This window comes from Bos indicus, chromosome 28 (genome assembly GCF_029378745.1).
Source record: "Bos indicus isolate NIAB-ARS_2022 breed Sahiwal x Tharparkar chromosome 28, NIAB-ARS_B.indTharparkar_mat_pri_1.0, whole genome shotgun sequence".
NCBI classification, from domain to species: Eukaryota; Metazoa; Chordata; class Mammalia; order Artiodactyla; family Bovidae; genus Bos; species Bos indicus.
In genome coordinates this window covers 3029437-3042194 of record NC_091787.1, presented here as the reverse complement: position 1 = coordinate 3042194, position 12758 = coordinate 3029437, and the positions used below count along the sequence as shown (strand labels likewise).

The 12758-nt window shown below is 45.2% G+C and overlaps 2 long non-coding RNA genes across 4 annotated transcripts in view; both read left to right on the top strand.

Annotated features, from left to right (window-relative positions):
- The first annotated feature begins 879 nt into the window (after positions 1–879).
- Positions 880–12758, top strand: part of LOC139180423 (uncharacterized) — a 30602-nt gene continuing 18723 nt past the window's right edge. For 2 of the 3 annotated variants that reach the window (XR_011564672.1, XR_011564673.1), the window contains exons 1-2: positions 880–1009; positions 8988–9131. This is a non-coding gene — a long non-coding RNA (uncharacterized lncRNA). Of the gene's footprint in view, positions 1010–8658; positions 8710–8987; positions 9132–12758 lie in introns of all 3 variants that reach the window. The other variant, XR_011564674.1, reaches the window with a different exon arrangement.
- On the top strand, positions 1017–7282 carry LOC139180424 (uncharacterized). The gene is made up of 2 exons (XR_011564675.1): positions 1017–3537; positions 3639–7282. It is a non-coding gene; the product is annotated as an uncharacterized lncRNA (long non-coding RNA).

Here is a 12758-nt window from a genome sequence, read left to right as displayed (position 1 = left end):
GTGCCATTGCCTTCTCCGCCAGTCCCCTCACTTCATGGCAAACAATGGAAACAGTGATAGACTTTATTTTCTTGGGCTCCAAAATCACTTCAGACGGTGACTGCAGCCATGAAATTAAAAGACGCTGGTTCCTTGGAAGAAAAGCAATGACAAAGATAGACAGCGTATTAAAAAAGAGACATTACCAACAAAGGTCCATATAGTCAAACCTATGGTTTTTCCAGTAGTCATGTATGGATGTGAGAGTTGGGACCATAAAGAAGGCTGAGTGCCAAAGAACTGATGCTTTTGAACTGTGGTGCTGGAGAAGACCCTCCAAAGTCCCTTGGACAGCAAGGAGATCAAACCAATCAATCCTAAAGGAAATCAATCCTGAATATTCATTGGAAGGACCGATGCTGAAGCTGAAGCTCCAATACTTTGACCACCTAATGGGAAGTACCGACTCATTGAAAAAGACCCTGATGCATGGAAAGATTGAGGGCAGAAGGAGAAAGGGACAACAGAGAATGAGACGGTTGGACGGCATCACTGATGCAATGGACGTGAGTTTGAGCAAACTCCAGGAGATAGCGAAGGACAGGGAAGCCTGGTGTGCCTCATCCTATGGGGTCACAGAGTTGGACAGGAATGAGCGACTAAACAACCTCCCCAAGGCACCTGCTACAGCTGGCGAAGACGCCACAGCTCCTAGAATGCGCTGCGACAGCCCCGCCTCCTGCCCTGCCCCCTCTGAGAGCGCGGACGGCTGGGCACCACCCCCACGGCCTACCCTGTGCAACCGGGAATTGTAGTCCTACAGCCCTGCAAGCCACCGGTGCAGCAGCTGAGACCACAGCTCCCAGAATGCGCAGCGAGGGCCCCACCCACCGACCCCGCCTTCCCCCCGCGTGGGCGCAGGGAGGTCCTGCCACGCAAAGAGGAGTGCGGTTTCTTCCCCACCATCTCCTGCCTGCGGAGACAAAGCGAGACGGCGAGCCCAGGGTGGTTGGAGTCACCCTGCAGACAGGTACGTCTCCACGAGATGCTGGTGGTGAGACTGGATTTCTCGCTGACCAGCAAGCGGCTTGCACTTCCGGCAGCCAGCGCAGCACAGCCTGGGGTTCCTGGAGCTTGGCTAGCTCAGCTGCCGCTCTGCGCGCTCCTCTGGCCACACCTTCTCCTTTCGTCCCAGCTCCGCCGCCAAGTGCAGTGAGGCTGGCGTGGGGAGCCTCTGTAGTTACTCAGATCTTTACGGAGAACTTATTGAAGCCCCACGCTGGGTGTCTGAAACAGAAAGTCCAGTTTAAAACAGAATTACAGTACCTGGTACTTAGGAACCTGGAATTGCCTTTTGAAGGCCACCTTTTTCTCTCTCCCTCTGGACCGCCATAAATCTTCCCTCTGGACCCGGCTGGCTGGGCATCTAAAGCTGAAAGTGAAAGTATTAGTCGCTCTCAGTCGTGTCCTTTGCGACCCCATGGACTGTACCCCGCCGTGCTCCTCTGTCCATGGAATTCTCCAGGCAAGAATACTGGAGTGGGTAGCCAGTGCCTTCTCCAGGAGAATCTTCCAAACGCAGGGCTGGAACCCGGATCTACCACATTGCAGGCAGGTTCTTTACCGTCTGAGCCACAAAGGAAGCCTGCCAAAGCAGTCTTAATTGACAAAAAAAGGTATTAGATCAGGGACTCTAGAGAGAAAGTCTAAGAGAGAGAATGAAGGGCCAGAATGTTTTTTTTTTTTAAAGCACTTAAAACTGGAAACATAACTGACCTGTATGTAGAAACCCAAAAGATTGTGGTAACAATATGAATTATTAAAAAAACCTGAGCCAACAGTCTTGCTAATAAATAAATGCATATCCTGTAAACAAAAGGATATACTTAGTAAAAAGGACACGAATTTTACATATTACATTTCCAAGTCATAATGCAGTAAAGTTAGAAATAAGAGAAGTAGCGAATTTAATGATCAACTCTTCAAAAATTTTTCAGTATTTTTTTAACTAAATTAACTTTGGGTCAGGGTGCAAGTCCAAAACACAGAGTACCTATAAATGTCTGTGTTTGCAAATATATCCTAATCAGATACATGCAGCGATGGTGAAATGAGAAAGTTCTCTAACTGGGAAGCTCCCTGAATGCCCAGGTTCTGTTGGTTGAAGCTCTTGAGTGCCTCCTTATGAGTGGGAGCAACAGGGAAGGAGGGCAGTGCTTGGAAATGGAGCTGATGCAGAAGCTGGTGGCAGAGGCCTCCCTCCTCCTCAGCCTGAACTTGCCTTCACAGTCCTCTCCATCACAGAGCCATGCTGCCACCACAAGTGGGCTGGTGTTGGCGGACAAGATCACAACTGCCCTGCAGTAGCATGGGGTGGAAACTGGCAGCAGCAGCTGCAGTAGGGGAAGTTAACAGCCAGGAAGAATGTATGATCTACCCTGTGCAAGGACTTGTGATCCCAGTTCTGGTGAGGACTCGGAGCCAGACTGCTTTGTTCTCTCCTTTTCTCCACCGTTCTTCCTGTGCCTGGTATGGAAATCCACAAACACATTAACAGTGCCCCTCTGTGGGCTGTGTCAGTACATGGACGTACATAGATGGAGGAGGGTTTTTAATTTATTTATTTAGTTGGGGCATGTGGGGTCTAGTTTCCTGATCAGGGATCGAACTCAGGCCCCCAACACTGGGAGCTAGGAATCTTAGCCACTGGACCTGGCATCCAGCTTGGAATGGGTGTGCATGTTAATTGGTTGTGCGTGCTAATTGGCTACTGTTGCATGATAAACCACCCCAAAACCTAGTTAGCTCATGGTTGAACTCATGGTCAGCACAGTGAGCTTAGCTTAGCCGAGCCATTCATTCATTTCACCTGGACACCAAGGTGAGTGTGTGGTCTGCTGCTTGTTGACTAGGGTGCTCTACTGGGGTTGATCTGGGTGCCACCTGGGCACCCGGATGTCATCCAGCAAGCTCATATGGGCTTGTTTTCATGGAGAGCAGGGATCCAGAAAAAAAGCAAAACATTCAAGATCTTTCCAGCCTAGGCCCAAAGCTGTCAGGGTCATACCTACTGCATTTTTCTGGCCAAAGCACATGAGACCAGCCTCAACCCAAAGTTGAAAGGACAGATTTCTGTCTCTCCATCTTTTGTTTCACTTTTTACAGAACCAGGTGTATAATCATATTGCAAAGGGCATGGATATAGGTAGAAAACACACAATCACTGTTTTTATAATCAGTATCATCATGCCTAAACAAACAAGTTTTATATAAAGGTGCCGAGAGAAGTATTAATAAATTGTTGAAAAGCCCACAGAGCTATTAAACAGCTGGGATCCACTCCGTGTCACATCCACCTGATTCCACAGCAGTCATTGCCGGTAGACCACTCTTCTCCTGCAACTACCCCAGGGTCCTGAGGAGGCAGGTGCTGCAACTGAACGAAGATTCCTCTGATTCTTCCCATCTAGTACTATTCAGCATCAAAATAATGCCCTAAGTCCAATGCAGAAGAATTTGAATTAGGAAAGCTCCGAGTTTAAGAAATCAAGTCCAAAGGTATTTTTCCTTTCTAATCATAAAAGACATTTTAAAATATTAATACCTAAAAGTACTCCACATATTTGAAAATTCTTTTCATCACATTTTGATATTTCTAGACTATGTAAATCACAAACGAACTATATCTACCTGTCAGTTAAAGAATATATTTTTCAAATTAAGAGATCTTCAGAAAACACATTCCATCTGCTACATTTCATGAAATCAGCTGAGTAATGGTAAGGGTTTTATCCTTTCCTTTCTGCAAAACAATTTTCCAGGACAAAAAAATAAGATATGATTCAGTGAAGACTCACAGCTGACTTGTGGCAGTAACTATGCCAAAGCCTAAGAGGAGCCTAGCAGCCATGGCTATACAAGAGGCCTAATTACAGATCAGCCCTGCAACCCCCACTCCACCTCCAACAAGGCCGCTAAAGGGCTTCCCCAGTCCCCACAACCAGAGATATTACAGTATTACCAGCAGGCGGGGGGCGGATGCAAACACCTCTGTGCTCTCCCACCTCTCTAGACCCATCCATGCCAGGGTCACGATGTAGAACCCTGCTTTGGGGAAGCTGTCTCCTAAGGTGTCTGGTTACATGGGCCAGGGCCCTTGGTCTTTTGTGCCCTCTAACAAACTAAGGGCACCCCAGCCAGAATCATGACCGCCCATCATGTCCTGCAATAGCGGGAGCCAACAGAAGAGTCACTTAAGGTCATCTGCCTCACCCCTAGGCCCTACCAAGGCACCCGGCCCCTAAGCCAACCAACAAGCAAAGGATCTGGCCCCAAGTCGGCAGCAGGCCCTTTACTCAAGCACTTGAAAGTTCACTAAAGAGAGCAGGCCAGCAACTTAAGGAGCGGCTCCAGGAAGCCACAGCCAGTGCAAGATGGCTAACCATAGCACGTGTGAGAGGCGGGGCCAGAGGAAGTGTTGGGGGAGTGTGTGGTTTCCTCGGTTCTGTCTCGTCACAACAAAACTCTGAAGCGACAGACCAGCATTACAGCCCTCGGATGGGCCAGTGTTACAGCTCTCAGACAGACCAGTGTTACAGCTCCGTGTTACACCTCAGTTTTATTTAGAAAACAAAGGAAAATACATCCCTGAAGCGTGAGTGCATGCTGACCCAAAAGACGAGAAGAGGCGAGAGAGACCCCTGGCCCTCTGACTCCTCTTTTTATGTTTTTCTCCTCCCCCTGGGCCTGCTGTATGTGAACTGGGCTAGCCTTGAATGCTGTTTGTTCTACCTGAGGTTCTCACTCTGGTCCTCGGCCCTTCCTTTGTTCTAGTTTCATGGGCTTTTCCCTTCCTTGTCTTTTAGCCACCACCATTCTGTACTCTTTTTTACTATTCTAAGTATCTAACATTCCCCCCTCAAGAGATGGGAGGCCAAATTCTTTGGGAATAGGGGTGTTGAGGTCTTTCTGGCTACTTGCTGCTGAACTGGGGTGGTGAGGGGCATTGGGCCTCCCCCTCTTGCCAGTCTCAGGCCTCAGAGTCCTTATAGCGGTATCCATCTAAGGGTGAGTGATATTTTCTTGGTCGGCTATAGTTTTACATATCCTTGTTGAACTGGCACTGCATGTTGTAGCTTGTTGACCTGGGCAGAGACAAAATGGGTTAGACAATTGATAATACACAGAGCAATCATAAGCAGCATCAATATGGTGATAACAAAGACTAGTAGGGCATCAGCCAACTCCAGATTCCCATCACCAGGAAGATCCCCCAAAGAGAGATTGTAGCCACCCAGAGAACTCTCCAGCTCCTTCTTTAAGATCCTGTGGGGTCTGAATGTTTTTCTTGAGGACTGTGAGACTTTCTTTAACTTAGCTAGAGGTATTTACCCAGAAACAACACTTATCATTCAGATGGCTCAAGTCCCTCCTTGTTCAGGGTTCAGAAGATCTATCTCCTGTCTGTTCTGGAGTACAACCCCTGACAAGCTGTGTTGGCTCTTTAGAGCTGTCCTGAGAAATCTTATCCCCAGAAACTTAATTTTGGGGTTTTTGTTAGAATGGTGGCACTCATTTGTAGTTCTGAATAGGTATCTGAGATCTCCCAGGGGCTCACAGGTGTATTGAGTGTCCTCTTCTGTTTTCTTCCATGGCTTGACTCATTTCAGTTCAGTCACTCAGTCGTGTCTGACTCTTTGTGACCCCATGAATCACAGCATGCCAGGCCTCCCTGTCCATCACCAATTCTTGGAGTTTACTCAAACTCAGGCCCTCGCGGGTGGGTGTGGACGCCTTGGACCCGCGCGGATCCGGTACCTGAGGTGACCGCTCACGCGTGGAGACTGATGAAGACCTTAATGGCTCAGGTGAGCGGAGCCACGGTGGGCAAAGGATAGAAATTAACGGTTCGGCAGTTGGTGGTGGTTCTACCAAGACCTTGACATTGAAAGATATTAATAGAAATGGTGGAATAACTTACCGCATGCAGCCAATAGGAACTGCCCATCGCCCTTTGGGAAGACTGACTGTCCATTTACAGAAAGCCTATGTCTATAATATGAAAAAGCTGCTCTCAACTTTTCACTCAACCTTGCAAAAGGAAACTCACGCTATATCTAGGCCTTCTAGATAGGAAGAGGTTGCTGAAGTATGATAAAGTCAAGTTAGAAAATCATATATCTTGTAAATGCCCATTTGTTTTTTTTTTTAAACCATAGAAAAGACATATCTTCTGGAAATAATTTTTTCTAAATGGAGTTGTTTGACCACTGTAAAATAGTAAAAAAGTTATAGATTAAAAGTCACACAGACTTGATGCAACAAAGATTGTCCTAGATACATCAACCAAGGTAGAAATCCCAAAGGAAAAGACTGACAGATTTAATTACATTAAAATAGAAACACACATAGAATTTTCTATCTCACCTATAGATAAAGGGATGGTAAAGAATCTGCCTGCCAATGCAGGAGACGTAAGAGAGGCAGGTTCTATCCCTGGCTCAGGAACATCCCCTAGAGAAGGAAATGGCTACTCACTCCAATAGTCTTGCCTGGGAAATCCCATGGACAGAGCCTGGAAGGCTACAGTCCATGCGGTTGCAAAGAGTCAGACACAACTTAGTGACTAAACAATACCACCCAATGTTAATATCCACATGAAAATGCAGTAGTAAAAGCACAAACATATGGGCTGGAAGAAAACCCACCAAAGTGCCTCTAAGGATGGAGGGAACAGGACAAGGAGTGAAGGATGGATTTTAGTTTTTTCTGAATTTATATGGATTTTGAAATGTCTTTTTAAACATTTGGGGATAAGAGGCAATAGTTAGAGAAGAATGTAAGCCTTACCACATTTAATACAGGTAAGTGTGTCCATGCCTAGGAAGGGAATTAGAGGTTGATTAAAATGTTATTAAATATATTAAAATGTTAGCAGCCGCTACCTCTAGGTGGAAGGATACTGAGCTATTTTACTTCTTTTGTATTTGTGTCTCTGCATTTTGTAAAGTTCTTTTGTAAAGCCAACATTTTAATATTTTAATCAAAAACAAGCAAGCAAACAAACAATACCACATCCAGTTGGCATACAGAAAAGCTCGAGTCAGACAGGACTTCATAGGTGAGTTCTACCTTAGAGGCCGGGAGAGTTTATGCAGGAAACCCTGACATCTAATAAACTGAAGCAAGGGACTCCACTAGATATTACACAGATTTCCTTAAGCCTTTAGGCCAAGTTACCTCATCCAACCAAAAAAAAAAAAAAAACACCCGAAAAACAAATAACAAATTAAATTAAGAGTGGGATCTGTAGAAAGGACCTTCACATGTGAAATGAAGAAATAATGACTCCTAGCAAGGAGGAGGTTTTCCAATAATTTTTACCCACGTCTCACCCATCAGTGGGTTTCTGGCTTCTTATCAAGTCATCTATTTATAGCACAATAAGCAGCTCTACTCTGAGAAGGCAATGGCACCCCACTCCAGTACTCTTGCCTGGAAAATCCCATGGATGGAGGAGCCTGGTAGGCTGCAGTCCATGGGGTGGCTAAGAGTCGGACACGACTGAGCGACTTCACTTTCACTTTTCACTTTCATGCATTGGAGAAGGAAATGGCAACCCACTCCAGTGTTCTTGCCTGGAGAATCCCAGGGACAGTGGAGCCTGGTGGGCTGCCGTCTATGGAGTCGCACAGAGTCGGACACGACTGAAGCAACTTAGCAGCAGGAGCAGCAGCAGCAAGCAGCTCTACTAGAGGCAATATTTCAGCAAGAGTCAAGTGAAATGAAAATATAGATATCTGGCAACTGACCAAGTCTGTCATCGGGAATAAGGGCTAATTAAACCCATATTATTTACTGTTCTAATTAAACCACTGTTCAGTTCAATTTTCTATGCCAAATGTCACCAAACAGAACTGTGTCCTGTCTATAACATAATATAAAATAAAGTTTTAATTCATAAAAAATACAATAAGCAGTTTAATACATTCATCTGGGCTTTTAGGTTGGTGAGTTCAAATCATTTTAGGTAAATGTTTAAAATATACACAGCTGAAATTGATTTTTCATTTTGTCACAATATACTGATATGTTGAATGTGAAAAGTTGAAAAACATCATCATATATTTTTTTTAATGAAAGTTGAGAGTTCATTGCAATATTGTTTTAATTTGTTTTTATTCCCACTCTTCCATCTATTCAGTTTATAGTTAGAGTCAGGTTTCTTTCCATAACTTCTCCACCTTTACTTACCAAAGATAAGCATTTTGATTCTAAAATAACTGAAATAGGCAAGTTGTATAGGCAGGTCTTTGATTTCTCTGATTGAATCAGTAAGATTTTTTTTTCCCCATAAGAAAACAGAGAAAATGACATCTCAAGAGGGGTCCTCAAGTTTTCCTCCTCTCCCTGGCCATGAAGATGGTTAGATTTTGCTTTGAAATGGCACTGCTGTTTCCTACCAGCCAATCTTCCTGCCATCTCATCAATCTTCTTTTTCCAAAGAGTATTTGTAACGATATTCCCAATTTCCACCTGCTTTTCATCTCTTCCATGTGATGCCAACAGTATGATGATAATAACACAAACATTTAGAAAAACAGAACCTCTCTTGGACCTGAACAAACTGTCACAGAGTCTTTTCTGAACATTTATATTTGTGTGTTTTCTTCCTCATAGTGACAGAGAAGTGGCTTCCCTGAAACTTTTAGCCTTCTAGAGCAGTGGACGGTGAGTCTGCATCCTCTACTACAAAAGAACTCTTCTTGAGATTTCTCAAACTAGCTGGTACCTTCAAGAATGCAGACAAGGTCAAATGCTGAAAAGTGTTGAGAGGCAGTTATGCCCAGCACTGAGGAAGTCACTGGTATATTTGTGAACAGTTTCATCGTCATGATGAAACAAACAAAAATGAGAGCAGGCAGTCAGGGGGCCAGGAGGCAACTAAAGGAGAAGGGAGGGTAGTGCAGCCTTGACAGCTGGGTTTTCTTTTTGTTTTTGTAATCCAGGTGGCTGACTTCAGCTTTGCTTGCCAAGGCACGTACTTCGAAGATGGCTGTCTTCGATAAACACACTGCCAGCTACGCAACTAGATAAAAATGCGGGGCTCCACCTCCCCCTGCTCCATCCCGGAATGAGGCACCTTATTGCAAGCAAGTAATTTCTTGTGTTATTTTTTTTTTTTAATGGAGGTTTATGTGGTGAAACTGTTGAAAAGTCCTGGACTTGGGGATGAATTCAAAAGTCAAAGTGAAAGAAACAAATCTAATATGGAGTTATATTTTATTGTTGTACAATTGCTCAGTCCTGTCTGACTCTTTGCGACCCCATGGACTGCAGCATGCCAGCCTTCCCTGTCCATCACCAACTCCCAGAGCTTACTCAAACTCATGTCCATTGAGTCAGTGATGCCATCCAACCATCTCCTTCTCTGTCATCCCCTTCTCCTCCTGCCCTCTATCTTTCCCAGCATCAAGGTCTTTTCTAATGAGTCAGCTCTTCACATCAGGTGGCCATTATTGGTGCTTCAGCTTCAGCATCAGACCTTCCAGTGAACACTCAGGATTGATTTCTGTGACAGTTTCGCACTGAATAATTCTCACACACAGGATAATGGAGACAGTGCAGGGAGAGTTGCAGAAGAGCAACTCCCCTAGAAAACACTGTATGTATGTGTGTTACTCACTCAGTCGTGTTGGACTCTTTGTGACCCTACGGACTGTAGCCCATCAGGCTCCTCTGTCCATGGGATTCTCCAGGCAAGAATACTGGAGTGGGTTGCCATTCCCTTCTCCAGGGGATCTTCTTGACCCAGGGATCGAACCCAGGTCTCCTTCATTGCAGGCAGATTCTTTACCACCTGAGCCAGCAGGGAAACCCAAAATCCATTAAAGTGAAAGCCACTCAGTTGTTTCCTACTCTTTGCAACCCCATGGCTATACAGTCCATGGAATTCTCCAGGCCAGAAACCTGGAGTGGGTAGCTTTTCCCTTCTCCATGGGATCTTCCCAACCCAGGGATCAAACCTAGGTCTCCCGCATTGTGGGTGGATTCTTTACCCGCTGAACCACAAATGCTGAGTGCATATTTATTGGTAACTTACAATCTTTAACTAAGAGCAGTAAAGCAAGACAGAGATCAGAACTCTCGGATTAAGGATCCTCCTGGAAGTCTGGAGGTAATCACATGAGAGTTGTAAAGAAAGGTCTTTGAGGATAAGAGAGTTTGTTCTGCATGCAGAACAGTATCTAGCTAATACTGACATGTCAGCCAGAACCGCTAACTTAAGGGCAGGGGAAAGAGCAAGCAAGGAAGAGAGAATGAGTAAGATTAAATTCCAGGAGACATTCCTGAGAAAGCAGCAAAACATGGTTCCCCTAGATTTCCTTTAAGATTGACTGGTTTGATCTCCTTGCAGTCCAAGGGTCTCTGAAGAGTCTTCTCCAACACCACAGTTCAAAAGCATCAATTCTCTGGCACTCAGCCTTCTTTATGGTCCAATTCTCACATCCATACATGACTATGGGAAAAACCATAGCTTTGACTACACTGACCTTTGTTGGCAAAGCAATGTCTCTGCTTTTTAATATGCTGTCTAGGTTTGTCATAGCTTTTTTTGCAAGAAGTTAGATTTATTCTTCCCTATTACATGAATATGGACAAGTTTCTTACCCTCTCTAAGTTACTTTCTTGATGTGTGTGTGTGCTAAGTCACTTTAGTCGTGTCCAGCTCTGTGTGACTCTCTGGACTGCAGCCCACAAGGCCCCTCTGTCCATGAGATTTTTCAGGCAAGAAAACTGGAGTGGATTGCTATTTCCTTCTCCAGGTGATCTTCCTGACCCGGATCAAACCTGGATCTCTTAGATCTCCTGCATTGGCAGGCAGGTTCTCTACCACTAGCACCACCTGGGAAGCCCATTTTCCTGATAGTTACTTTTTTCTTTTTTTGGCTGCATCTCATGGCTTGTGGGATCTAGTTCCCTGACCAGGGATCACACCTGCACCCCTTACACTGAAAGCGTAGAGTCTTAACCACTGGGTCACTAGGCAAGTTCCCTCTAGATAGTTACTTTAAAATGGTTGGGGCGGGTGGGGAGAATGTATAGATAAAAATCAAGCAAATGTGACAAAATGTTAGCAATTGGTGGAGATCTAGGTTATAAGCGTACAGTACTTACACGCTTTGTATTGTTCTATCAATATTTCTGTAGGTTTGACTTTTTTCAAAAGAGAAAAATAACACTGGGAATAGTGGTAGTGGTAAAGAATGGTAAACAGTGGTAAAATAAAGCTAGTGGTAAAGGACCCGCCTGCCAATGCAGGAGACTTAAAGAGACACAGGTTCAGTCCCTGAGTTGGGAAGATCCCCTGGAGGTGGGCATGGCAACCCACTGCAGTATTTTATGCCCTGAGAATCCCATGGACAGAGCGGCCTTGTGGGCTATAGTCCGTAGGGTCGCAAAGAGTCGCAGGCAACTGAAGTGACTTAGCACACACACAAGGGAGGGGCATGGTTGATTCTTGCAAACGTCTTGGTGTAGGAGTTCTTTGTTCCCACAGCTGTCCAGGTAGATCAGGTCAGAGTATTCCTATAGATCTCCAACAGGACAAATGTTATTCTCTGCTCTGCAACTTTTTATGTCTATACAAAAGGAAAAGTGTTATACCCTTAAAGGTCAGAGCCTTTGGGCTCTGAGAATGGACTATCCTGTGTATTTCAGGTTATGGCAACATTCTTAATGCATGCAATGGAACACAAAGGCTAAACTAAAAGAAACAGACTTAATATGGAGTGAGATTTATTCTTCCCTATTACATGGACACAGACAAGATTCTTACTGTCTCTAAGTTTCTTTCTTGATAGTTAAAAGTAAAAAAGAAGAAGCTATGCCTTGCACCTTCCCTAATTATTTCGTGAACACTAGTCATGGTAACAGATATAAAGTGCTTTGCAAACAGCAGAGCCCTTCCTGGGCACAAAGGGTCACCCGTGTGATTATTTGGGCATCACCAAGTGGTCCTAGATCACCTGGCCAAGCTTCTTGCCTTTGGCTGCCTCAACTCCAGCCAATCTCTGCTGCCACAGCCACCTTAACATGCATATGCGTGAGTGGCTTCCTGGCTTCTCCTCTGCTCAGAGCATCACTGCAGACACACAGACCTGCTCCTGAGAACTAGAGGGCAGAGCAACTTGCACAGCAGACTCCTCCCTGCCTGCTTCTCAGCACCCTGTCTACCCATCCTGATCCCTGGCAGCCAGCCAGCTCCCATGAACCCACCAAAGGCATCCCAGCATTCTAGAAGCATCTGGAGAAACACCAACAAGCACAACTTCTTTCAGGAGTCCCTGATGCTCAGGTGAGCCATCCTGCCCATCCACCGAGCAGTGAAGGCAGGTATGTGAGGAGGGAAAGCCTGGGTCCCACTTGCTTGCATCTCCCCAGAGGACCAAGTCCCCATCCTGCTGGGTTCTCCTTCAGAATAAGCTCAGAAACTCCTTTTTCCAGGTCCTTATCCATCAAGAGAGGCAACCTCAGCCATGTGCAAAGAGGGTGGTATCTCTATCTGCTTCTGATTGGCATCCAAAATCTTACACCCCAACCTGCCTTTATTGCTGGCCAAACCCACAGATGTCCTTTATCTGTTTTTTTTTTTTTCTCTCTTTACTCCATCAGCAATATAAAGAGAGAGCAGACGATACATCTGTCATAAATATGAGGTTTCTGTTGGAATATAGACTGGTTAGAAGTGGGGGAGTGTTACTCGAATTTGTTACACA